Consider the following 27,265-nt stretch of genomic DNA (forward strand, 5'->3'; position numbering starts at 1 on the left):
ATATCATCTTAATCTAATTTGAAATATATTCTGTTTGAAGGTACTAATCTGGCAAAAAATCCTGCTGATTTTGAAGAGCATGGTGAGTATAAAAACGAGCATAACATATTAATATGAAACTAAAATGAACCTGTTGGTATATTTGTTTCTTATTTCAGGTTCATTCTCCCTCTTGGGAGAAAGTGAGGGATGATAGGAAGAAAGTTTGAAGGGAATGCAATGCCTAACATTTTTATTTTTACCAAAGATTTGTGTAAACATAAAGGTACTGCTTTGAGGATGAGTCCTATGAAGTTAAATGCCTCTATTTCACTAGAAGACTCACCTCCTAGTAGGTTGGTCATGTACCTTGGCTTTTGTTGGTACCTCTCGCATTACCATAGACTGTGCTTTAGAAAAGTTTTCCATATACATATCACAATACATTTCCAAAGATATCTCTACTGAAAAATCATATGTGGATAAAATTTATCAAGCGAATATAATTTTCAAGGAAAAGATTAGAAAGAAGCAAGTGGAAACGTGCCATAAAGGTACGGTAGTAGGATCATGACTTAAAACATGTTTTTATCCATCAATTGTTCATTTAGTCAGATTTTATTAGTCAAATTCTGTGAAAAAAATGAACATTCTATCTTCTAAAACTTTGAAACTAACAATCATTTATTGTTGATGAAATGTTTTGAAGTTTTCATAAACTGTCCGTGAGTGTCATCTATTTGATGACCGTCTCACGCTGATGAGGTCAAGGAAGTCCGAAACAGTTTATGATTATTCATTAGGAAAAGATCTTCCTCAAATATACAATAAAATGGAAACAGGTAATAAATTCAGTAGAAATACTCTTAATTGCATGTTTTTAATAACAAAATTCATGTTATCAATAAATCCATATTAGACCGGATGCTATTGATAACACGAAAGTGTAGGTGGATAAAAAATCGAAAAATATTTTTATTTTAACAGTAATATTACAAACAAATACTTATAGTCTTAGAATTATTACTATAAAATAACTAATATTTAATAATAGATTTTCAGTGGAGATGCTTCGTGATGTGCCTATGGTTTTCTTCAAGGTACCAACAGAAGGCAAGGCCCATGAGTAACCAGAAATACTTGGAAGGAGCTAAGCCTTCGAGTGAAGTTGAGGCAATTGCTTTCTTGAGATTTTTCTTAAAGGAGGTAAGTAGATCCTTAACGTTTCTATACATCTTTAGAGACTGCATTTACCTTCAACTTTTTTTCCATCTTCCTTGGACCTGAAATGTGAAACAAAGATTCATTTTATTTTCACATTTATATATTATGTTTGTTTTCACACTCACCTTGCTCTATTTAATCATTTCTCAGATGAAGCGTGACCGTGAACAACGTTCAAAATACACAATTCATGCTTATGAAAAACTAAGAAATTTTTAGCAAATTCCCACAATAGATTATTTTTCGGAAATGCGAAAAATCACAATTTATCTATTTGCAGAATATTTCACATTAGATCAAGACGATTTTTTGTCCCAAAAAACCCCAATTGTCCCAACAAAACGCCAATTGTCGCCACTGTGGTATATAGTCACTGTAACTTCAATTATCCAAAAAAATTTCATCTACATTTACCATATTCTGAGTATTAGAAAACTGCTACTAAATTGACATTGGATTCTTCTAGTTTTTTTGAATGGCCGCAGAGATGAGGCATCACAAACAATAAATAGGGTTGTTTTTCGGGATGCTTTCTCGTCTCCTAATCTTGATGTTTATGTTTATTGATAAGAAGTTTTTCGTTTTATTTATCCTCTTAAAATCAGCTGGCTTTTTCACTCGGTTGTTCGAAATGAGTATTTACATAACGATCAAAATTTCCCACACAAATAAAACCTAGCAATATATCGTAATCCATTCTTCAGAAATCGAAATTATACCCCTGTCCATACATATCTCAACTTGTCAACACAAATATTAAAGCCAATTTTACCCGTCGACTGACGACCGTACCCAAGAATTGTCTGCGGACAATATCAGACTCCTTGCTGTATGAAAAACGAGGATTTAACAAGAACCCGTATAGTAAATTAGGGGTATTTCTTTAATGTATTTAGAGGAGGTACCCTGCTCTTCCAGTGTCATTACACAGAATAAAAATGCAATCCCCAACGGTCTCCATATAATTTGACGAATTAGTGTAAAAAGTCGAATCACTTTTTATGAGAACAGAATCCCTGCGTCTTGATGACTTTCAGTATTTGAATCTCAGATCATTCGGGAGATTGTTGGGAGTTTTTTTTATTTTGGGAAGGTCTTACAGAAAGAAGCCTGTTTTTGATGATTGATGAATGGAGGGGAATAACTACTGAAATTCACACAGTTGATGGTGGTGCTCACTCTCAACATGTTTATATTCAAGTTTAATTGATTGTTTGCCAACGTTTGGGTCGATACCACGGAAAGTTTTCGAGGTTTTTTCATTTCTCGGAAATTTATTAGTGATTCCTTAAAAAATCCATATCGGGAACACGATTTAAACATTGGAAAGAAATGTATACAGGGTGAGCCTTTGACTCGTACAAATATCCTAACAGTAGATTCTTGAGGTCAAAAGACATTTTTCCTTTACCACTTTTGCCGGTATCGCCTTTTTAGAGTCATTTGATTTTCAAAAATAAAAAAACATCTGTGAAATTCGAAAAATTGGGCACTTTGACCGAATGCAACTATGTATTTAAGAGATTCACAGATGTGTAGTCAGTAGTGTGTTAGCTAGTTATTCTGAAGGTTATTTTGACTTTCCAGGGGTGGCACAGCTCATTAGGACAACTTAAAATGGCTATATCTTTTTATCAGAGTCGAATCGGAAAAAAATGGTATAGAAAAAAGTGTTTTTTTCGACCACAAGAATCTAGCGTTAAAATATTTGTACGAGTCAAAAACTTGTAAGTGAAGAACTCTTCTCGTCTAGGCATCACTAGGTCGCTATTGCCATATTTGACAAAATTGATGGGATGGCACCCTCACTAAGAAGGGGAATTTTTAGGGTATTCTTTTTGTCCCAAAAGTTGTCTCCTTCACGAACAAACTTGTCTTTTATCGACAGGATATTTTCCTGGAAGTTCAAACTAATATAATAACAAAACTCCTACGAATAACAACACAAAAAGAATTTTAAAAATTAAAACAAGAAAATAAACAAACAATAAATCTATTTCAACCAGCGTCCAACAAGATAAGTTCTGGATAATACAAAACGAAAACGTCTGTGTCCACTACCAGAAAATATTCGCGACATCCCAAGTAGCGAAAACAACAATTCCATTCGGCTCGGATGCGATTTATCAAGAAAATACAAAAGAAGAAATATGTCCGGGCGCATAATGCGTGTCATAACCGTGAGACCGCTGCGCGGCACAAATAAAAACATCATTACCGAAATTGCTAATGCCCGAAAGTGCTAGTTGATAATAGTCCGGAGTGACGAAGTTGCCCCGACCGGCGTTGTAAATCGAACCGGCGGGGGGCAGGGTTTCGGGCGCCCCGCTGGGCGCCAATAACTCACCACCGCCGCCCGCGTCCGGACAATTATATTCAAATCATCTTTTCGACCGTACGACCGGCGGGTTTTTTTTTTCCTATCTCTAGTGGCTCAAGAAGCGAGTGTTTTTCTGATTTCTCCTCCCCAGTTATTCGTCGAGATCTGAGGAAAATATTTTCCAGGCCTAAAAAAAAATTTTAAATATTTTTTCAGAGTTAAAATTACTTACTGAAACGTCGATTAAATTTAGTGGTTTATATGTATATGTATTAATGGAGGATTAAATAACAACTGGAATTGCTGCAACTGGGCGTTGGAAAAATATTTTTCGATAACGAAAAAAAAAACGTTTTTGGACATTTCTCGTTTGAAAAAAAATTCAGATTGAGAAAAAATAATTTATATTTATGAAAAAATATTTTTGAAGTGCAGTAAGAGATATTCGAGAGCAGACAAAAAATATGTGGTATTAAAATATTTTTGAGAATCAGAAAAAAAAATCTATTGTCATTTATTCGAATATGGCCGTTGAGGGTGGGCAAAATTCGTCGTCTACCGAGGGGGTCTCAAAAACTATAGCAGCTGAAAGAAAACGGAAGAAACGTTTTTCAGCTCTTTTTTCATGACAAATCCAAATCTGAAAACAGAATCGGCCTATCATTTTTAGGTTTCGAGTTATAAACAAGAATGGAAATTTTGACGATTCCGAAAATTTCTCATTACTTTTTTGTCTTTGAAGTTACAAATCTGAAAGTTAAATCTTCTTAGGCACTTTCATACGTAGAATCTACTGACAAAAGATTTTTTTTCCAATTCAAGAATAAAAAATTCAGTAAAAGTGTGCATTTAAAAAAATGAAAGTTTACCTAATGATTGGAAATGAAAAAATATTTTGAGCCAAACTCAAAAACGAAGTATCGTAGGAGGCTGCGGTTTTCACCATTTTTTGTTTCTCCGAAAATGAGTTCAGAAATGTGTCATCGGTTTTCTTCTAGCTGCTATAGTTCTCGAGATCCCCTCAGTAGACAACGAAGTTTGCCCACTCTGTACAAGCCTTGAAAATGAGCATTTTTTTAATGGTCAAAAATAACTATTATCAAGAACAAAAATTGGTTTTAGCTCCTCAGAGACATCAATTCTAAAAAAAAAACGGCTTCTAGTCTACCTTCGCCCATAACGAACCAAAATGCGAAAAAAATTCCAGAAAAACATCCTCATATCGAGACTGTTCATTATTGATTCATTCATTACATTAATAAATACCTGTTTAAAATTTCAAATTACGAATTCGACTTTCAATTTCGTCTAACCGCGGCTGAATTAGCGGCGTACGAAAATGCGGAGATATCCATTTCGAGGTAGGTGTGCATTTTAAATTGACCGAAACGGAGTCGGGTATGCGGATTTTAATTATCGGTTAGCAAAAATAAACAGAATGTTCGGGAAGTCGCGAACAATGGAAAACCTCAATTAAGGCATGATTTCATCCAGGTCGTTTTCGCTAAAAGGGGCCAGATTTATTTGGCAAAGTACAGCGGTGGGACCACAAATTGTAGGTTTGGTAAACCATTCTCGGAGAGTTACCGGGCGGACCAAATTAAAATAGAATTAATTTGATGGGAAATGACTATTTAACATATAATCGAATAGGATATATGAGTTTGGGCTTAGTAACGACTTGTCTTCCATGATACCCCGAGCGTCTTGGTGGATTTATGAGGCTCTAAATGTCAAGAATTCCAAGAATTACTACAAACCAAGAAAGTTCGATGAAATTTCAAATTCAAAAAATGAAGAAGTTTTCCGATTATTAGACAAATTGAATATCCATCTGATACTCTTTCGTGTTTATTAACTGATTCCATAATCTCTTGTGACGTCAACAACACTTGATGTAATGATCGAAAAAAAAACATCAGACAGAAATATTGACAAGGATTCAATTAGCAACTTTTCTATGCTCGCTATCCCATCGACCGAACGATCTTCTACGTTACGATCTTGCTAACTCGTATCTTTAACGAATCAAAAAAACCGATTGAATATTTCGCCAGTTGCTCGCGCTGTTGGTTAAACTGACCGTTTACAAAATCACATGAATCGTAATTTGTCGGCCGATAATTCTTCCTTTGGTCCGAGTAATTCCACGTTTTCATGTTCGACAATCAAGGCTCATTAATATCTTTCTACTTTCCCGTCTAGCCTCCCATATGTACCCTAATGACAGCTCGTTAACCGTTCCTGAAAATAAAATATGGAAGGAGTAATTAAGGGGAGGCGTTGCCGTCCGGTAGCTGAAGGAATACTTTCGAGGGGGAAAAGAAGAAGATTTTGCAGAAATATCCAGACGTTAAACTATCAGAAGAGTAGGTATTATGCATGAAATATTCGAGTATGTCGGTAGAGGTCAACAGTGCAAAATCTGCAAACATCAATCTTGAATTGGTAACCCAACGGGAGTTCCACAGGGTTCCGTTATTGGGCTATTTGCTTTCACTCAAGAGAAAGGGGTTGATTTGTTCGAGTTGGACGATTTTGAAGGCAGATGATTAAAAATATATAGGGTCTTTGACTAGTATAAATATTTTACCGGTAGACTTTTGAGGTCAAAAGAAACACTTTTTTCCTATAACATTTTTTCTGATTCGGCACTGATAAAAAGATATAGCCATTTTGAGTTTTCATAATGAGCTGTGCCGCTCCTAGAAAAACAAAATTACCTTCAGAAAAACTAGCTAAATCTGCGACACTACACATCTGTGGATCTTTTGAAAAGAGTTGCATTCGGTCAAAGTGCCCAATTTTTCGAATTTCATAGATATTTCTTATTCGTGAACATCAAATTACTCGAAAACAGCGCATTATACGAGAAAATATGAGAATTACTTTTATTATACGTATTCAAATATTCATAAGAGAGCGTCCAACTTAGTTTCCAGAGTTGGGTTCTTTAAATTTTTGGTATTTTTATGGTACGTAGTAGTCATAATGAGAAAACTGGCAGACGTGGGTGATATCTTGTGAAAATATTTCATCAAATAAATAAAAAACCATATTCCGAAATTCATTTCACTGGATAAAACCGTTTGTGAGATAGAACTAAAAATAGGTACCTAACATTTTTTTATGGTTTTTCAACAGCCTGCATCTTTTAAACCGAGCCCATTCGAAAAAACTAGTAAAGAAAAAAAAAGGTTTCTTTTGACCTCAAGAATCTACGGTTAAAATATTTGTACGAGTCGAAGACTCATCCTGTATAATTATGTCAGTATAAATAGTTCCACAATTTCAATTTGTTTTTGCATTTTATTGCTGAATTATCGAAATTAGGCGAAATTTTTTATTTGTTTTTTGAAATATACATATTTCGAAGACTGAATCGTGAATATTTCAGGATAAATTGAATCTAGCTCATAATTTAAACTTTTTTTATACTCTATACCAGAAGTTGTTAATTAGATGTTTTTTAAATGGATATAATATATTAAAAATTGACTTTTCTCATAAACTATCAGTAGTGATCTCCAACTGAGTAATTCTGTAATTGTTCATTCAGTAGGCGTTCCGCAAGGTTGTCATTTGTTTTCGTAGTATAGAATTTGCATTAGCGCCTTATATCCTATCCAAATCTCTTATGCTGTCTGCATATTAATTCGTGATTCATGGATATCTTCAGTCTGAATCGTCTTGTGAATGAATTAAGACGATAGAATGGCTGCCTAGTTTGAAAAATCTTGTTATAATTAATTGCAGATGAAAATCTGACATGAAAAAGAAAAAACAGAAAGCTAGTTCTTAAGTTTCAAGTTGGGAAATGTTTTCAATCTGGTAACAATCTATTTGGTAATAGTGGAACCCCTATTGGAATATAATTAATAGTTCAGGGTGGTGCACACGAAACAACCCAGGAAAAATCCCAGATCACTCAAAAATTGGATGCTTTAATTGAAAAATTTTAAGTAAACTTCGAACCCATCTGCTACTTCATTTATAACTACCTAACTAAAGTATGATTTTTTCAAGTTGATCGTTTTGTTTTGTTTGAAACTTTTCATGTTTTCTCCATAATTATGGAGAAAACATGTCAATTTGTCAATGTCAATTTCAATTCTGTTGCCTGAATTGTGAAAATAAGGAAAAACAAAAACCTTTTGAAAATGCATGCAACATACGAATCGGGACCAACTTTAGGTTGGGTTTGTTGACCAGTTGGCCACGTAGGTATTTCATCGTTACTTTATGCAGAAGAAAACAACCGTGCCATCGCCTCGGCCGGGGTATCGAACATCAGTCTTGATCTTGACCAAGTGCCAGGCATGCAACAATATCCAAGAGAATTGGCTAAATTAGCCAAGACAAACTGCCTGCGATAAATATCCGCATGCATGTATGCATTTCATCAGTCACACTCGCGTTTCGCAAACACCGCAGGTGGTCGATGATTACCGTGCACCAATCGTATTTTTTGCGTTTTAGGGTGTTGGCCGTGTACGTGCACAGTCGCGAAGACGGCCTCCCGTTGAGGGGAGAGGGATCGGAAGCGAAGGACCAAAAATTTTTAAATTATTTTTCTTTACCACAATTCTCAAACTTTATTTTAGTATGCAATAATTGTTAAAAACTGTTTTGAACTGGGGTTAGATATAAATATCTGCAATTTACGAAGGATATCAGTACTAGGTGTTCAGTTTTCTATGTCCCTTGGCCTAGCCTGAGAAGTATCTACTATTTCAGGCCATTTTTTTCAAACAGTTGTTGGGTTTAAAGCATTAGACCATTACCTTTTTTGGAAAACACTCTAAGATTTTAAAGAATAAAGTTTTGATTTGCAAATTTCCACCTTGCAAAAAGTAACCCCTACTAGAACAAACAGTTGGCAGGCCACCTTATTTCTCTGTTAACAAACAAAACAACAACATATCAAACGTTTAATCGTCTATACACCAATTATTTCGTTTTCGGACAAAGAGAGAGAGATCCTCAAAACGACGCATTCGATATATTGACCCATGAAAAATGACCTATTACTTTTTTAATGAGAATTTCGGCTCTGCGCGCGCTCATTTGCATACGATGAAAACACCTATCGGAGTTTTCTCGAGAAACGGTCGATATAAATCAAAAAAATAATTTGGACACTCCCAGAAACCGAATGGCGATTATCATACCCGAAGGTTTGGAAGTTGCGAAAAATTTATGACAAAAAGAATATAACTGTCCGCATCCATCAGAAGAGGTGCAGCGTGTGGCTCCGTGCCCAAAAATAAACAATACGAGCTGCAGCGAGATACTCTATGCATATCTTAAGCATAAAGATTAAATATGTAATGAGATGTTGAACCGAAAAACGAGCAAATAATAAATTTCAATTCGCCAGCTTGCCAGTACGGTTCAAAGCAAACAGATGCGAGAATTGGCTTCTTTTGTTCCACACCAGAGACTGAATACACCCATAAGCGGGAAGATGAGCCTTTCCAATACGAAGAAAATCTAGCTTGAGTAAAATATACAGCCCAAGACAGCCTTATATGAAGAACAATATTCCAATAGAAGTCATTGTGTCAAATTTTTTTGGGAGGATTTTGATAATATTTGAAATATATACTGCCCCACAAAAGTTTTGGAAGTTGGAATATTGGAATATTAAGACTGTTTCAAAAGCTTCCATATTTTTTTGTACCAGTTTTTTTTTTAAATGAAATATATGAATTACCTAACTCATTATCTAGTGAAATTTTATTTTCAATATTTGTTGTTCAAAATCAGTTCACCCAAAAATTTGCTAAAATAACGTTTATTAAAGAGTATGGCCTCCTGGAACATCTACCACAGCTTGACAAAGCCTTTGTATACTTTCGACCAGATTGTTGTAACCTTGATCAAATTCTCTTCGGAATTGCGTCAAAAACCATCTTGAATTGCAGGTGGAGGTGGTTGATGAAACTTCAAAGCTTCTTATAGCTGATCCCAAGCGTATTCAATGGGATTTAAGTCTGGCGACCGAGGGGGCAGAGACGGATGCGAAATACAATGAATTTTTCATTTAAGATTGAAATTTTTATGACGTTCAACAACCCATTTTGTATCCCCTGCAATCTGGGACGCCCTGTAGAAAACCAGAACGCATCTACTTTTCCATAATTACGTATCTTTCACGGTAGACTCGGTCTCCCTCCATTCGAGCAGTTTAATCTACTTACCTATCGGTTCGTCTATGAATTTCGATCGGAAAGTGGATAATACGTCACGCATCGTCAGTCAACATGAAGAGGGTTCATCTAGATGGCGACGGGGGCTAATTAACGTCCTTATTAAGTGCCGCAACGAAGGCGAAGTGAGCGGTTCGCATACCGAGCAGCGACACCTGGCGGTGAGCTGTCGGAAATTGTCGCGATATACAATGGTGTGACGATCTATCTTCTATGGTATCGACACCCCGCGGTAGTAGTTCCATTTTCGTAGTTGTAAAGGGGTATTGTGTGGGGGAGTTTGGATGGCACAATGGGTAGCAGCCGTGGAGAAAGCTACTTGATAGCTTCTTTTATGTTAGGGACGGTTGAGATGTGAAGTATTTATATCGGAAACAACATTAAGTATCTGTGTAGCGTATAGAAGAGAGGCATCTCAAGGCGTGCTAAAAATACGTTTCAACAATGACACCTGTTGACTGTTAATCGAACCTATTGAACTAATTAGTCTTCAGCTATCATAAAATTAGTACTGGGAGATACAAGTGAACTTTTCAACAAAAGTTGGCGTGGGTACCGCATTCTTTCGTTGTTCTCCTCAATCATTGAGTTTAACACTCAATATATAAATATTTCCCCGTCATTCTTCCAAGTCAGTGGGCGAAGCCGCATACACGTTCTGCATTTGGTGGATCCGAAAAAAATTTGTCAACCAACATCCTTAATCATCTTTTATCTGACGAACAGCCACAACAACGAAAAGAGGATCAGGAACAATAAATCGAATTATAGAAAATCAGGGGATCCATCCCAACGAGATAACCCCTCTCGACCTACCCCAAGACCCTTGGAATCCCACATAATACCTTAAGTACCCCCATGAAAAACACGGATTAAACGCACCTCAATCACGCTATAATATATTTCATCCCGAACCATGGCGAATGTCAAAACAAAATCCATCTTCAACAGATGTTCGAAACGCAGACCCTGGCGACGACGTACGTGTTCTATGGGACCGGGAAACCCACCCCGCTAACCCCATAAAAAGGGCCGAAAAAGCTGGGCCACCCCGTTTTATTGGACACCCGAAAAAGACAGTTTGTAATGCCATTATTCACGTATTTGTTAAGCCCCGCATTTTCGTGTGGTGGCTGTTTGTTGTCGTCATTTTCTACGGTTTGTGGACTTAGCATTTCCGAGAACCACCCAGCAAGCCGGCAGGGCGTCTATCGGTTTTCGGGTTTGTCAACTTTTATGATGCATTACGAGTTTGGACGGCGATGAAGAATGCGGTGAACGAAGAAGTCAGGTAGCTAATTGTCGTGTAGGTTAATATTTAAACAACGGCGTTAATTCCAAGGACTTTGGCTGTGTTCTTTCGGACAGGTTCTCGACCGTTGTTCAAACATAGCTTGAGACTATAAAGTTACTTCACCCTCCGAGGTATTTTGGTCATCAATAAAACGAAGCCGTCGAAATTAGCAACTGTTTGTGGCTTGTATAGGTAAAGGTTTGTCTCAGAGTCAAAATGGATAACAACGAGCTTGTAATGATCCTCTCGACTTTGCAAATCATTCACAAGATCATTTACCTCTAGTCAACTGAGGTCAATTTGTTTCTATGCTTACATTGATGTCCAATTTCAAGTTTCTAAGAATTTTTTCAACTTGTGCATTTGTTGGTAAAACATCTAACGGAATGGAACTTCTGTTTCCTTGTCCATATAAATAATCACATTAAATGTGGAATTATCAAGAATCTCCAAAACATCCCGAATATTCTCCTTAAAATTCGTCACATTCTCGGCAAAGGTCTAGAAGGAAATCCTCAAGTAGACAGTGGACAGAAAACCATTATCCATGCCGATGAACCGAGGAATAAAGAACTACGCCAAACAATGAATTCAGATTCTTACGGATCCTGTGAAATATGAAAAAAAATGAAAAGGAAAGAGAAGAAAAGGTTTTTACATATTTGGAATGAAGTATGTACGTGACTGTTCGCCTTCTGCCTCGATTTTCTATGACGTCTTCGTGATCAGGAGGCCTGTATTTAATCATACTGTTACTAAAACCTGGGAGGGCAGATGTCAGAGATCTATTTTAAAGGCTTTCAACGTACATGAGTTGACAACCAACCACAAATTAGTAACGCTAAAATAGAAGTTCCGTTTGGATTAAAGCTGCATAATATTATAAGTCAGTGAATAATACAGATCAAACTAGTCTGAGCGAATTGAAAACTATACTTCTCCTACTGCAAGTGGATGCATCAAATATTCAATTCACATTGATAATAATGCATTGATGATCTGATAATAATTTTTAGTGATTCACAGGTTTGACCTGGACTTCCGTAGATATCCATCAAGTGAAGCTTTCAAATAACAAGCCAAATATTTCTTAGTGGGAAATCAGCTTAAAATTCAAGCTAAGCCTTGAATGTTTTAACATGGGCAGTTTTATAATACAGATGTAGGAAAATTATTAGAAGTGAGATTGTGTTTAGCTTTCTAGAATTTGGCTAGTATAAATAGGAGTCAAATGTCTGGTGATCTCAAGATTTTGCCACTTTTCTGTGGGAATTTGTAGCAATAAAGAAAAATGTCATCTGAAGCATCCATATGTCTGTAATCTGATTCGAGTTTTTCGAGAAAATGATTCGTCAGAAGCAGAATATGATGTCAAATCAACGTTATATGAATTAGAAAACCGCAAGCAGAACTGGATTCCATATAATACCATTACTGATAGATACCAGCTAAAAGTTTCTGAGAAAAAAGAAGCGACAAACCAAGTTGGTATATTCTCGATCAGATGGTTGAATGTTAATGACAGGTCATCAGGATAGAAAGGTTACCTGTCATAACATATCGTAGTTATCTCTATTCTTCGTTGGAATCATCATTCTTTGTTGCTTCAATGAACGCATACCTTGGAAAGGAGGCGAGGGCAATTAATTTTCACTTAAAGTTCATTCCTCGTGAATTGAAATGATGATAGACGCATTAGGCAAACAAAAATATCACGTTACCCAATCTGACCATTCGGTTCCCCGTTCTTGGTGGAGAACAACTCAATCCATACCCCACGAAAGACTATACAACAAAAATGTCTCATGTTCAAATTGCCAATGTCCAAGGTGATGAATTTCATCTTGATGCTCAGAGAAAGTTAAGGTGAACCATAAGAAAATTTCCCATAATTATCTGTAACGGTATACCTACATTATTATTGCAAAGAACCCCACATCGAACTATGAGAAACGACAAATGAGAAAGAAACTCCTTAAAAACTTGAAATTACCTATACCCAGGTAGTTTTTAAGAGAAAGAGTTCTGATGAGAACGAGAAGATAAACTCAAAATACCCTCCCTCTTTTGTCATCTCGGATGTAATAGATTGCGCCATCCACCCTCGAAATTGGCTCTTTTTACAAGGTTATTTAAAATACCGATTTCCTACGTAGCAATTTGCACGTTGTGAACGCACCGAAAGATTTAAAATATTAGCTAAAAGCATCGAATGAGCTACTCCACCCCTCTATTAGCGAAAGAAAAAGATCCTACCTCACCCTTACCTTATATTTAATGCTACCCTGTAGAGTCTAGATGGACGATTATGTTAATAGGATTGTCAAATAATAGGATGTGGTAATTTTCAAATACACTGTTTCGTCGAAAAGATCATCCGACACCCTTTCGCTGGAAATTGGGTACTAGAAAAAGGTTAAGAATATACATTAACGGTTTAAAAGGGTTGGTGGTGAAGATCAAAGTGACCGCTCTTTAAAAGCCAAATCTTCTTGAAATAATTGCTTTCTGTAATACTTTGAACGAACGTTTCGTGATGAGAGTTTTAGCACGATATAGCAATATGTTTCGTTAACCTCAACAGAAAATGACATTTTTCTTCCAATTAAACGAAATTGACATGTTACATACTAATTTCCGAACGAAAAGTCGACTGTTTTTGAAGACAAGTACTTTTCGTCCGCATACACTTTTCGTCCGCGAACTATTTTTGTCTAGCGGTTCGTAACTAGGTTACAAAGTATTTTTCTTCCTTTGTCTGTTGTCGAATTTGTTTTGCCAAGATATCCACTGAATTTTACGAATAAATTGAAAAGGTGTTTTGAATATTAGCGAACTGTATAGTCAAGAATGATGAGAACGGTTAGATTTAAACCATCAAACTAATGTTTTTCGAAAAAAAGGTTCATAAAATGAGGTCGTTAGCTGATAATTTGCAACTCTGTGTGTTTCAGTACAATCGGTGGTGAGCCCTAAAAAAAAAGGCGGATAACATTGTTTTTTGTCGAAAATGATGATACTTTTATAACATATCGAAAGTTTGAACCAAATATCTCTTGCCTTTCAATTATCACTTTTATATTTGACAGTTTTGTTTCTTCTGGAAATGTTTTCGGACAGGAACTCGAGTAAACACCCTGTAGTCACTAGAATTTGGCCCAAGAGTGTGTAAATTTGACGAAAAACTCAAGAGTCAAGAAAACGACATAGAATATTTTCGAGTACCTAACTATTAGCAGATATATACAGAAATATCACCTCGTAATAGGGAAAGGTCGAGAAAAAAAATAGGTCTCCAAACCGCCAATTATTTCGCCATTGTTGAGTAATTCAAATCACCATCAGAGCCATAGGCGCTGATTGCCACCTTGCGTCAACAATCAATCTCAACGTATTATCACTTTCATCATCATAGCCCATACGTGGCTCATTTCTAGACAACACTTTCATTACTTGTGCCAGTTCTCGTTCTGCCTAATTCAGCCTCTAATTGAATTTGATGGTATTAATCAAAACTGTGCGGCACATCGTACAGAATTCGTTACCCCCACGTCCCCCTCTGTAAACAAGTTGCGTTGTTGCCCGAGGAGCCTGTACTTTTGTTTCGCAGCGTGACCTTTCATACTTGTCAATTAACATCAAAATACCACTGTCGGCTAAGCGTCGATCAGTTAAGGACCGATTGGGCAATATTTATTGGTTCTATTAGAATATTAAGCAACCGGTTGGTTTCAGAAAAAGGCTAATGAATAAATTGACAGCCGCGTTAATAAGGTAATGGCTTTGCTCTTATCTTCTCACCAGTTCTTGCGCTATGGTTCAATTAAATGCATTGTTGTTGATTGTGCGAGTGTGTTGTGAATTTTCAATGAGCCCAATTAAGGTCCGGAGATGGGAAATCGGGAAAAAGCCGAGATTTTTGATTGACACAATCGCGTCTTTGAATCTTCACGTGTTAGACTGGCGAGTAAAGGTAGTTTTTGGGATATCATCGTCACTTTCTCTGGAAGATTGAGAGGTTGTTCGGGTATTTTGATGGCTCGATTATCATGGCATCAAAATCAACGTCAATAACCACTTATCACTCACGATGTTACATAAAATCACAAGATTTGAAAGAGTTCTCATAACCAAACGACTATTTGGTGGATAAGGAAGGGAATGCATAGGATTCATAAAAAATTGCAATCTCGCAATATCACATATGCTCTATCTATTCGAATTGCTTTAGTTATTCAGTATTAGGGAAAGTACAGAACAATATTCCAATAGATTTTGAATATGTTGTCAACAATTCAGCACAAAATTTCAAGGCTGAATGTTCGAAATACCAATTTAGGCAATTCATCGAAATATACAAATTTTCTTATTAGTAGCTACCTGATGATTGGACATGCGTGTGTCTAGATACCGTGCCCGAATTCATTAGGAATGGAAGAAACCCAACAAGACGACATGTGTCTACTCCGAGTGTAAAACCCCAAAATTAAATTCATGAATCGACGGCACTGATATCCGTGATTATCACCGAGTTTGAGGACATGCACAAAAGTCGTTAACACACGCAAACTGGGTTAGTCCAGAAAAAAAAACGATTTCAATCGTGGAGGAATTCCGAATTGAAATTTTCAAAATATTCGTGGTAGATTTAAAGCTTTTGCTCCAGCAGTTTGAAAATAACTTTCTCTTTACCCACTACACGTGTTTCGCTATCTTAATAGCATCTTCAGGTGGAAGTTTTGAGGGAGGCCCTCTGAAGATGCAAGAATAAACTAGAAATAGTCTAGGGACCTTGTTTCAATTTGGAAATGATTCGTTGATTGAAGGAAATGAACTAATTTGGTCCGAATTTTCCACTGGAATTAAAATGAACTATATGACCTTTTTTTGATATTTCGATAAGACCCAGTTTGAGATTTTTCTACGCAAGAACCAGTACCCTCAGAGAACCCTTGATTTTTTTCTAGTTGAAAAAACTATTCAAGAATAGGTTCTAAAAATTTCGCAGTCCTAGTTGGAACTATTTGGTCAGAGCGATTTTTTATGGTCGACAGCAACTTTTCGAGATTTTTCGAGGGTCATCTTTCGAGATGAATATTCCCAGAAAAATCATCCTAGAGCCAAAAAATATACTTTTTCTGAATAAGCAACTCTTCATGAACTGAATCTAGACCTTTTGTTGGTATTTCGAGAACACCAAGTTTGAGACTTCGCTACGCAAAAACCAGTAATCGCAGTGAACCTTTGATTTTTTTCTTGTTGGATAAACTCTTCGAGAAAATGCTTGGAAAGTTTCACAGTCTTAAGTCGAACCGTTCGGTCATAGCGATTTTTTCAAGAAGTTTTCGAAGGTTATAACGAAGAAACTGTGTATGATGAAATCAGAAATGAGCTGAAGTTGATTCAGAAAGCAACAAATTATGTCTACAACAGATCTAAGAAATGCATTCAAATGGCCTTTCTTTCGAACAAACATAAAATTGAATCGGATCACGAAAATCCTAAAAATAACATGATAAAAAAGCTTCCTGTCTTCAGAACGAGATTTTCACAGAAAAAAACAACCGTGGCGACAAAATTTCGATCTGCTCCTCAGTCTTCCCATCATTTCCTGCATAGTCCTACTCCCTCCGACCGTTCTGTTTCACTTATTCCAATCTAACGTTTAACCGTAAATTCGGTGGCAGGGAAAAAATCGAACAGCACAATAGAACCAAAGATCGTTTTCGACTCCTCGATACCGAACGCTCTCTCTATCCAGCCATCTGCGACGCGTCTGAGACAAATCGGAAATTACGGAATTAAAAAAAAAAAAATGAATCGTAGGTACCATCCAACCGCCGGTCGTTTTGTTCGATTGATTGAGCTCCTTTCGGCCAGGAATTAGCGGCTTTTTCTGTTGTTGTTCGGTTCTGGTCGAACGAAAGGCATTATATTAATTATTTTCGTGAAATACCTACGGTACGATCGGTATCGGATTGGAATGAGAGAGGAGATGCGATATGTTCGACTTCCGTTTAACAGTCGGCGCGTTTTAATTGCGTTCTTTTCATTTCACCAAACGCCGGAAAGTAACGATGAGTCGGCAGACGATTTATTTCATCGATGACGACGAAACATCTGATTGCGTATTCTCGCTGGTCTATTCTTCTATTCAGATTAATTTCGACAATCGTCATTCGGGGAGGAAGAATAGAAAAAGTAATATCGAGCGGAAATGAGATGATATCAAGAAAATGTTTTGTCATCTCGTAATTGTTACCACCATCGCCGAGCATCACGAAGAAATCCAGACGAGCAATTTAATTCTTAATAGTTATAATTCATAGACGTATTGTTGGTCGGTTGTTCAGATTCAGAACTTTTCCCTTCATTATTCATGGGACGAAAAAGAAAGGAATTTACTCCTGAATAAAAAGTGTAAAAACCTAATCCACCCGAACTGAAGATGACTATGCTGCGATTAGGTAATGCAACTCCAACCCAAGATGGAGGAGATTAATGATTGTTGGCAAATAGCTAATGAAATGTTCGATATTGCTCGATCAACCATAATATTGGTAAAAAGAATTGTAGAGATTTAAATAATATGTGGGATATTTGACTTGTCCATAATTGTCCACTTTAGAATCTTCTAATCGAATAAAAAGTTGTTTTTTTCATTCATTCATCACATTAAAATTCATTGAAATTCCACTATTGCAACATTTATGAGGTATTCGAAAACATTCAATTCCTAAAGGTCCTATTATCATCGTGAGACTTAATTCTTATCCAATATTTCCGAACTTAAAACAGATTATGTGATTTTCACAAAAGTGATCACAATAGCATATCAGGTGGAAGTTATACTATCTACTCTTGAATTTTAAGCTTCTTATTTTAAAGTTTTGCGATCATTATCATTGAGATTTTCGAAGAATTACGGTAGCATTTAGTCCTTGCACTGCTTTCGTGAAAAAAAAGACTTAAAATTTGGTAGAAAAAACCTTTCCAGTATTGTCCAAGTAGTATTCATGCAGAGGGGAGAATTTCAACATTTTTCTGAATTGTCTATGCTCGAAATAAAAAAGGCCATAAATCACATGTTCATTTCCGGAGAATTTCTCCCATGATTTGAGCATTTTGACAAGATTATTACCCAAACATTGGTGAACTATCATAATATCAGATATTTTTTCATATCATGTACAGGGTGGACAAAATTCGTTGTCTACTGAGACGATCTCGAGAACTATAGCAGCTTGAAGAAAACGGATGACACATTTTTGGAGAAACAAAGTATGGTGAAAGCCGCAGCCTCCTACGATATTTGGTTTTTGAGTTTGACGATTTCGAAAAGTTCTCATAACTTTTTTGTCTTTGGAGTTACAAATTTGAAACTTGAACCTTCTACAGGCACTTTTTTACGTAGAATCCACTGATGAGCTCAAAATATTAGATAAACTTCATTAAATAATTTTTTTAAATGCAAACTTTCATTGAATTTGTTATTTTTGAATTGGAAAAAAGTCGTTTGTCAGTAGATTCTACGTATGAAAGTGCCTAAGAAGGTTTGAGTTTCAGATCTCTAACTTCAAAGACCAAAAATTTATGAGAACTTTTCGGAATCGATAAGATCTCAATTTTTGTTTATAACTCGAAATCTAAAAATGATAGGCTGATTTTTTTTTCAGATTTGTATTAGTCAGGAAAAAAAAGCTAGAAAATGTGTCATCCGTTTTCTTCTAGCTGCTATAGTTCTTGAGATCCCCTCAGTAGACAACGGATTTTGCTCACCCTGTGCTGTTGCGTCCTTCTAGAATTCCTTTCATATTTTTTTTAGAATTAGGTGTCTGACGATGTGAACAAATGAACTTCCATATTGAAATTTCAATTATTATACCGATTCCTTTCTTTAACAAAATTTACTCCACAATTGGGTTTCTAGGCGCAATCTGAGTTGAAAATCGTTATAATATAGTTTGAGAAAATTACTTTTTTTTACGTTCGTCCCAACAATCTAACCTATAGAACATACGTAGAGTCATTCGGGGTAATTGAGCGCAGTGGGTAAGTGTGCGCAGTGCGTATATCTCGACTATGCAATGTATGAAAAAGGGGTTCATTTGGGTGAAGCAAGAGCGCAGAATCCCCAAATTAGTTTTTTATAGGAGTGCGCCGTGCGACGTTTCGTTAACTTTTTATTTGCAATCAATCAAATTCACTAGTTTTCTTGTTAATTCTCAGCATCTCTGCAAATTCTGCCAGGTCCAAGTTCCGAGTCCGACAGTGTTAAACAATATTTTATTCGATCATGGGCATATTAATCTAAATATATAATAAAAAATTTTAGGTTCTCTTAGCTGCTCAACTCTATAAGAACGTCAATTCAAAGTTTGGCTCACTGGGGAAAGTGTGCGCGGGTAAGTTTGCGCATAGATTCATTATAAGGGCATTAGTTCAGTGGGAATAAATTATGACATTGTTGATTTTCTTGATTAAGACTCGATCAATATTGTCCTATTTGTTCAGAAAAATATGAAGAGCCACCAACAGGGGAATGTATCAAGTGTTGTATTCACCAGGAATTGTGGCACGAACAATAATGCACTGCTTGTAAAAAGGCGCTTCTGTATTGACAATAAACAGCATTTCTCTAATATTGTAACATTTTGATGACATTATTTTGTAATTTGTTTCGATTGTGTGCTTCACTAAGCACTGCGTTCACTTACCTCGTGAGGGTGCGCACACTTACCCGCGGGGCATGTGAACGCACTCCGACTTTCACTATTAAATTTTTTTTTGCGGAAAAAAAACGTTTTTGTTTGTTTGCTTTTTGATGTTTTCTCATAGATCAGAAAATTCTCTATCTTATGAATATGTTTTAATTTTCCTAGCTTCAACATTTGAAACTGGGTATGGCTTGAAAGGCAAAAGTGCGCACAGTTGCCCCGAATGACTCTACCTATTCCTTTTTTTAACAAAATTTACTCCACAATTGGGTTTCTAGGCCCAATCTGAGTTGAAAAAACCGTTATAATATAGTTTGAGAAAATTATTTTTTATGTTCGTTCCAACAATCTAACCTATAGAGCTGTACGTACACCAGAAATTAAATTGTCCAACTAATAAGGAAGCTTCAAGGATTCTTTTAAACTTCTTCAATTACGGAAACTGTTCGAGTCCGAACCGTTAGAACCATAAATTGGGGAAAAAATAAGAAATAAGTAGCAATAACCCGACTACGGATTTCCGATCATCAAGATTTCCGTGAAACTCGTGGTAATTAGAAAATTCTCCTAACCACTCTGCCAACGAACATCTTATCTAGCAAATGATTTGTCTTAGTTTCGGTTGGCGAAAAACAGAATCAAACTCTCCATGGTCGATTAGCGAACCGGGATCTCCGACAGACCCTGACCGTGTCAAATAATATCGTCATTTTATTAGACCCCGTTAGATCGTCCACTGTCACACGGAAATTTTAATCGGCGATAATTCAGAACGACAATGAGTTACCTGGAAGGAATTATGGTGCATAATTTAAGTCAGAGTTTAAGTAATTCGTTGAAAATTGTTTAGTAATGCGGTTAGATTTGAGTGGGTTCTCTGGGAATATATACGAGCAGGAAACTGGAATGTGGATTTTTCGCATCAAAGTGTACGAGGCCAATCTCCACGATTTGGAAAAGTTAATAAATTTCCTGAAGCCGGTTCGGAGAATCAAATATGAGAAAGAAGAAAAATGCAAAAAATTCATTTCTCGTGTGAAACATTGGGAGAAGTGCCAATGTAATCATTACACCTCACATTTTTGGATCAATTCCGCTGATATCATACTCATACGAATTCGACGATTCGATCTGAACAACGAAAAATTTTCATCAAAGCTCTCCTTATGTAGCTGTCAAAATGATTGGCTACTTAAGAATTATCAACCTATCACCTTACTTGATTAAGTCCTCCTGCATCCACGCCACTCACCTGCAAAATAAAAAAAAAAAAGAATAAATAAGAGCCTAATTTGTGCAAAAAAATGCAATGAATATTTTTTATGGTCCATATCTTTCGTTTAACATGTGGCACTGGCGTCCGTTTCTTCGAAAATCGGGATAAAACAGTTTACGTAGCTTTTAAATCATCTTCTGGCCGCATGTTTTTCGTTTGGTTTTATAACGTCGAAAACTGGGTAAAAGCGACAGGGTGAACTTTTACAGCCGGATATTAAAACAGGAATCTTCGTCGTTTATAACTTTTCGACGGGTGGTTTCAAAATATAAAACGGCTTTATTTATTTTCGACATGGATCTCGGGAGACATTGTGGAAGATAAATTTTTTAATTACCTCGTATCTTGGGTTCCCTTCACGAAGAAAGAAATGTTCACAATGTGTACGCCATCTCGGTTCATCATCTCCTGATTTGAAAAAGAAAATCGAATGAAACATCTAAGCGTACTATCTCAGGAAAATTCATTTCGTATTTTTTCGACTCACACACACATAAGTTCATTCAATGTATAAAATACCGTATAAGTCAGATTTTCATCATAAAATCCATACATATTTCCAATGACGCCAAATGGAAAGAATGCTAGCGCTGTAACGTAGTCAATAAGAATACATTCACTTTCACTTACTTTGATTGCAACAAACCCTGATTTAAAAAAAAAAACAAGAAGGTAATATTACATATCACCATAGCAAATTTCAATTAAAACATTCAGCCTGCATAATGTTTTTTTCTTCGTTTCTGGACGTCGTAGATTTGAATTATTATTCCAAAAATTATTGAGAAAAATTAAAACTGGATAAACCATTTGGTATTTCTTAACTCCGGGCATTAAAACCATTTGATTGCCTCAGTGTCCTTCTGGCATACATCATCAGAGGAACTGAAAGGGTTCTCAAACACATGGAAGATATAAAGGGATTCGGAATTGGATAAAAATTACATCGTAACATAAAGTAACTTTTATGAGCAGCTATTTTCTCCTGTTTAAAACACGAAATAAAAATAACAAAGGAGCAGCACAGTACACTCGGTGTGCGCATAAAGAATCGAGCGATAGCTCATAAATCGTACTCAATTCACTGGAAGAAGTGAATCTGACAAAGGGGCATTCATATCTAACTTTATGGGATTATAACAAAGTTATCCACTTATATCCGAGCCAGTGGCGCTCCAAGAGGATCGATCAAAATTTCAGGGCCGATTTCAAGCGTCATTTGTCCATTGTTAACGCGGTCCGACCGTGAAAAACGCAGAAGTCTCAACGCCTCCCCGATATTAACGTACGAATCTATTCGAAACAGGTAGAGATGAGGCTGCGATGCCAAGTCGTTCGGTCGGAAATTTCCCAAGAAGCATTCCTCGATCGAAAATCTAAAATTCCCCTAAAACTGGGAGCGTGTTTCGTTTCATATGAAACTCTGGGAAGCTGCTAGACAAAAATCATTAAATCCCCTGAATTTTCATTGTGCATTAGTAGCTCATGAATAGAATCCGTCGTAATTCTGGGATATACGGAGTGAAACACTGATAAAAAGAAAAAAAAATGCCCCTTGTTTTTTACACATAATCAACACAGCCAAAAACAGGGTTTTTCAATGAAATTCATTGGGATTTATACTCCCAATACTGCTGTCTAGATGACTTATTTTCTCGAATTTAAAATTCTCTCTTCGTTGCCGAGGAGATCCCCATCCTTGGCAACCCTGTCGAGAGAGTATCTCGAGGATCGGTCGTAAATATGCGTCAGAAGAAGAACAGGACCTGGATGGAAGAAGCACTGACCGCTAGTACCCAGGGAAAATGCCGAACAAAAGCTCAGACAACGGCCGTTATGAATGGTTGTTCGCAACGATTAGACTCTTTCAATTTGTGCCCGCTTTCTATGGCTTCACTTCACCTGTTCGGCCGTTTTTCTTTTCGCGTAACGTTCGGCCGTGCTCCTGCGGGGGCTTTTCTCTATTTACACAGTCGTGGAATTGTTTTCGATTCGAAACGTCCGCCCGAACTATTTTCGTGAAGTCGTAAGATATTGTGAGGACTTCATTTTTGTCATGTTATACTGTCGTTATTTATTGCTCGGGTGAAATTTTCTCTCAGGAGTCGTGAAAGCCGCAGCTTATTGTTTGGTTTTGTTCCGTTTGAATGTTTAGAGAACGCGTATTTCGTATGTATTATTAGAAATTTTCTGGTCGGTTACGGGGGGCTTTATTGTGGAAAAGAACTGCAGACAGGTAAAGAGCGATAGTAAAAGGAACTGAAGCATATATTTGCGGATCAATGCTATAATGATACTTCACTTATGCATTACTTTGAGGAGTGAGAAATCCATTATTCTTTGGGTAAATGGGTAAAGTCATAGATATTTTGTAAAATATCTATCGATAAATTTCAAATCTATGAATACTCCAAAGGTGCATATTTTAATAGTAGATTCTTGAGGTCGAGAGAAATACTTGTTTCCCATACCAATTCTTCCGATTCGGCACAGATAAACAGATATACAGTCCCTGGCCATATTATTAGACGCATTGATTCGATGCAAAATCTCAATATTGAATCATTAAATTGAATGTATATGTTACATATACTTCATCTGTAAATGGTTTTCACATATAATATATCATATTCAATAAAAAATATTGATTTATTGATGATTAAACATGAAATTCTAATATTTTGCTGAGCCACCCTGTGTAGCTATGAGAGCTTCATAATATCTATGCAGAATTGTTCGGTTTGCTGCATTCGATGATTTCATATGTGGATTATCGAAATAACGTCCGAACCTGCAGAATGCAAGACGACCACTGGAAGACATAGTACTGATTCATACTTATACTTCATTCAACTTTATTTTAGCAGTCGGTTGGCCATGCAAATTTGACACATTTCACTCTGTATAGTACGAAAATGTGGGGTTATGAAGCTTGTCAAAACATTTTTGGGTTTTAAATCAACGCTATGTGGCCCGTTCTACGTAAAAGTTTCTGTTATTACGTATTTTATCACAATGTCGAATCTCTTCGGAAAATATGTGACGAACATAATTGAAGTTCATACAAACTGATTGAAGGCATACCAAATCCAGTTATTTGCATGGAAAATACAAGAGATCAGTATAATATCATAATATGCACTAGCTTGAGGAGAGTTAATGTTCGTTATCTTCTTTGGCCAAAGTTTGAATACGTAACATCAGTTGTAGATTTCAAAAATATTAACCCGAAGATGAAATGCATATGATGCAGTGGTTGGGAATGGGTATCTCTAGAAGGAATTAACAGATAATTACAATTACAATTTAAATTCTTCAACAAAAATCATCTTGCATCAATATAAGTAAAAGGAGTTGAAGGAAGTTTCAAGTTAAGATGCAACTTCACCATTGAACAAAGATTTCACATGAATAAACAAGTAACAGGGCAACTTGCGCGTATTTGTGGCTATTCATCTTAATACATTGATGTAATTATAATAATTAGGTATTTATTAGTACCTTAAGACATTTACATTGTATAGGACAAGTCAAATGAAAAATAGAAAAATCCATTTTCGAGAACTTATTCTCCGATGACATTTATCGAAAATCCTGTAGTAAACTTTTCGCATTAATTCACTCAAACATAAAATTCCCAAATGCCACCACTTTTTTGGGTCTCCCAATAGAAGGATATTCTTTGTCATACTCTTCATTCACAATCTTTCTGATTGTGAAAATATTCAGCTGAAATATAAGTCTTTTAGATTAACATGAAACATTATATAAATTCTCTTACATTGAATATGTACGCTATCGTCTGACGTATTGTGGATTTTAGAATATCAGGGTATAACTATTTGAATGAGCGGACCTGAATTCTAAAAGGCATTTCTTGAAACCCTGACTGTTTTTTCAATCACTTTCGGCATTTTCGAATTTCCGTAATGAAAATTGATATTAGTTGTGGCAACGGCGTTATGACATTAACGACATTTCATGAGTGCCAACCTAACTTCGTTCTAGTTACAAAAACTTGAGAAAATTATTTCATGGCCAACCGACTGCTAAAATGAATTTGAATGAAGTATAGGTACTAATACTACAACATCAAAAATAAATGCCAAATAGATCAATTTAATGAGAGTCGTAGATAAAACTGACATTCTGTGGAAATGAAATTCAAATATTCTGCTTTTTCCTCGGGCAATACCAGTAAATATAAAAAAAATCCTCAGTGCGTCTAATAAACTGGCCAGGGACTGTAGACATTTTGAGTTTTCATAATGAGCTGTGCTACCCCAGGAAAAACAAAATTACCTTCAGAATAACTAGCTAAATCTGTGACCCAATTTTCCGAATTTCACAGATACATTATACGAAAAAATATGAAGAATACTTTTATTTTACAAAACGTTCAAATATTCCTTAGATAGCGTCCAACATAGAGTTTCAAGAGTTGGGTTCTTTGAATTTTTGGTTTTTTTATGGTAGGTAATGGTCATAATGAGAGAAAGCTGGAAGACTTCTTGTGTTCGAAAAAGATTCATCAAATAAATGGAAAACTATATTTCAAAATTCATTTCATTCGATGAAACCGTTCGTGAGATAGAACTAAAAATAACATATTTTCATAGGTTCTCAACAGCCTGTATCTTTTAAACCAAGCCGACTGAGAAGACATGATGAAGGAAAAAATGTTTTTTGACCTCAAGAATCTACCGTTAAAATATTCGTACGAGTCAAAGACTCATCCGGTATTTCTACAAGGCCTAAACTATTTACACATTTTTTTAATTGCTTTTTTCAATTTGCTCATCATTCAGGACCACATTTCTTCCTTTTGAAGAAATCCATTTGATCTGGAATAACCTTGAATTTAAGGCCAAGGTTAAAAAAACTTCATTTTCTCTCCCCCTTGATATCTAACCTAACCACGAAGTCAAGGCAAGATTAAAAAAAAGTTTGTTTTCTGTACCCCTTGATATTTAACATTTTTTCCTAATGTTTAGGGTTGGCAAAATTCGTTGTCTACTGAGGAAATCTTGAGGACAATAAGGATTAATTCAGATCTTGAGAACTATGAGAGCTAGAAGAAAAGGGATGACACATTTCCCAGCTCTTTTTCAGAGAAACAAAGAATGGTGAAAACCATAGCCTCCCACGATTCTTCGTTTTTGAGTTATTAGCAAAAAATGAGATTTCGACAGGTTCTCATCACTTTTTTGTCTTTGGAATTACAGATTTGAAACTTGAACAGTCTAAGGCACTTTTTTTTATAAGTAGAATGGTAGAATCTACTGACAAAAAAGTTTTGAGAACGTTTCAAAATCGTCAAAATCTCATTTCTCGCTGAATACTCAAAAACAAAGAATCGTAGGAGGATACGGTTTTCACCATTCTTTGTTTCTCTAGCTCTTATAGTTCTCGAGATCCCCTCAGTAGACAAAGAATTTTGCCCACCTTGTATACAGGTCGAAAATTTAATCTGCGTCCACTGAAACAAATTTTTTTTTCGGCTCGAATAAAACGAAGCAAAAAAACGTCTTCAAGCTCCGCCTGAACGACAGCTTATATGCCTCCAACATACCACCTTCCCGGCTTCCCACAACTGACATAAACGAATCGGGGCACTCGACGAGGAATACTCGGCGGATTGTTTCTCAAATTCTCGCCGACCTATACCACTATAATTGCGCCGCGGCCAATTCAACAGCGCATAACTCCCCGCGTTCGCGGCCATATAAGCCAATTAATAACGGCCACTCGGAATCCGACTACACGAAAAAGCCATCTTTGGGCGAATATTAAAACATCCCCGAGCTGGAACGGCCGCGCCGAATAGGCCAGTTAAGATAGCCCGTAATGGGCAATCATATTTCAGAGAGGCAGTTTTCGAGGTGCTGCGCAATTTCTATACGCGAATCCCGCCGAATCGTGAATGTTTTATAATATACGGGAGACGGTTTGGGACCGCTCGACCGCGTGAGAAAATTTCTGGAAAAGGAGTGCGAAAGTAATTTCTTCTCAAAATTGCATTGACAGCGGTTCTGCAACTCGACAGGCTTGGGAGTCGGTTTTTATTGCCAAAATTAAAGAGTTCATTTATATAATTGAGTAGGTATTAATATGGACTCAACGTTCTAGGTATGAAAATCTGTAGTTCTGCCCTCTAACAGCAGCAGTTACGGTGGATGAAAAACTGACAAGTGTCCGAAATTTCATACTGTAGGATCGCAGATTAAGGTGTAGAGACTATAT

General features: G+C 36.3%; 1 protein-coding gene and 1 long non-coding RNA gene across 4 annotated transcripts in view; both read right to left on the reverse strand.

The window, feature by feature from the left end:
* LOC123316124 (lysine-specific histone demethylase 1A) overlaps positions 1–27,265 on the reverse strand; it is a 309,614-nt gene that overhangs the window by 160,508 nt on the left and 121,841 nt on the right. The window lies entirely within an intron of this gene.
* LOC123316131 overlaps positions 1–27,265 on the reverse strand; it is a 219,476-nt gene that overhangs the window by 142,194 nt on the left and 50,017 nt on the right. For all 3 annotated transcript variants that reach the window (XR_006538021.1, XR_006538019.1, XR_006538020.1), the window contains exon 2: positions 20,966–20,998. This is a non-coding gene — a long non-coding RNA (uncharacterized LOC123316131). The remainder of the gene's footprint in view (positions 1–20,965; positions 20,999–27,265) is intronic.

Source organism: Coccinella septempunctata, chromosome 6 (assembly GCF_907165205.1).
Source record: "Coccinella septempunctata chromosome 6, icCocSept1.1, whole genome shotgun sequence".
NCBI classification, from domain to species: domain Eukaryota; kingdom Metazoa; phylum Arthropoda; class Insecta; order Coleoptera; family Coccinellidae; genus Coccinella; species Coccinella septempunctata.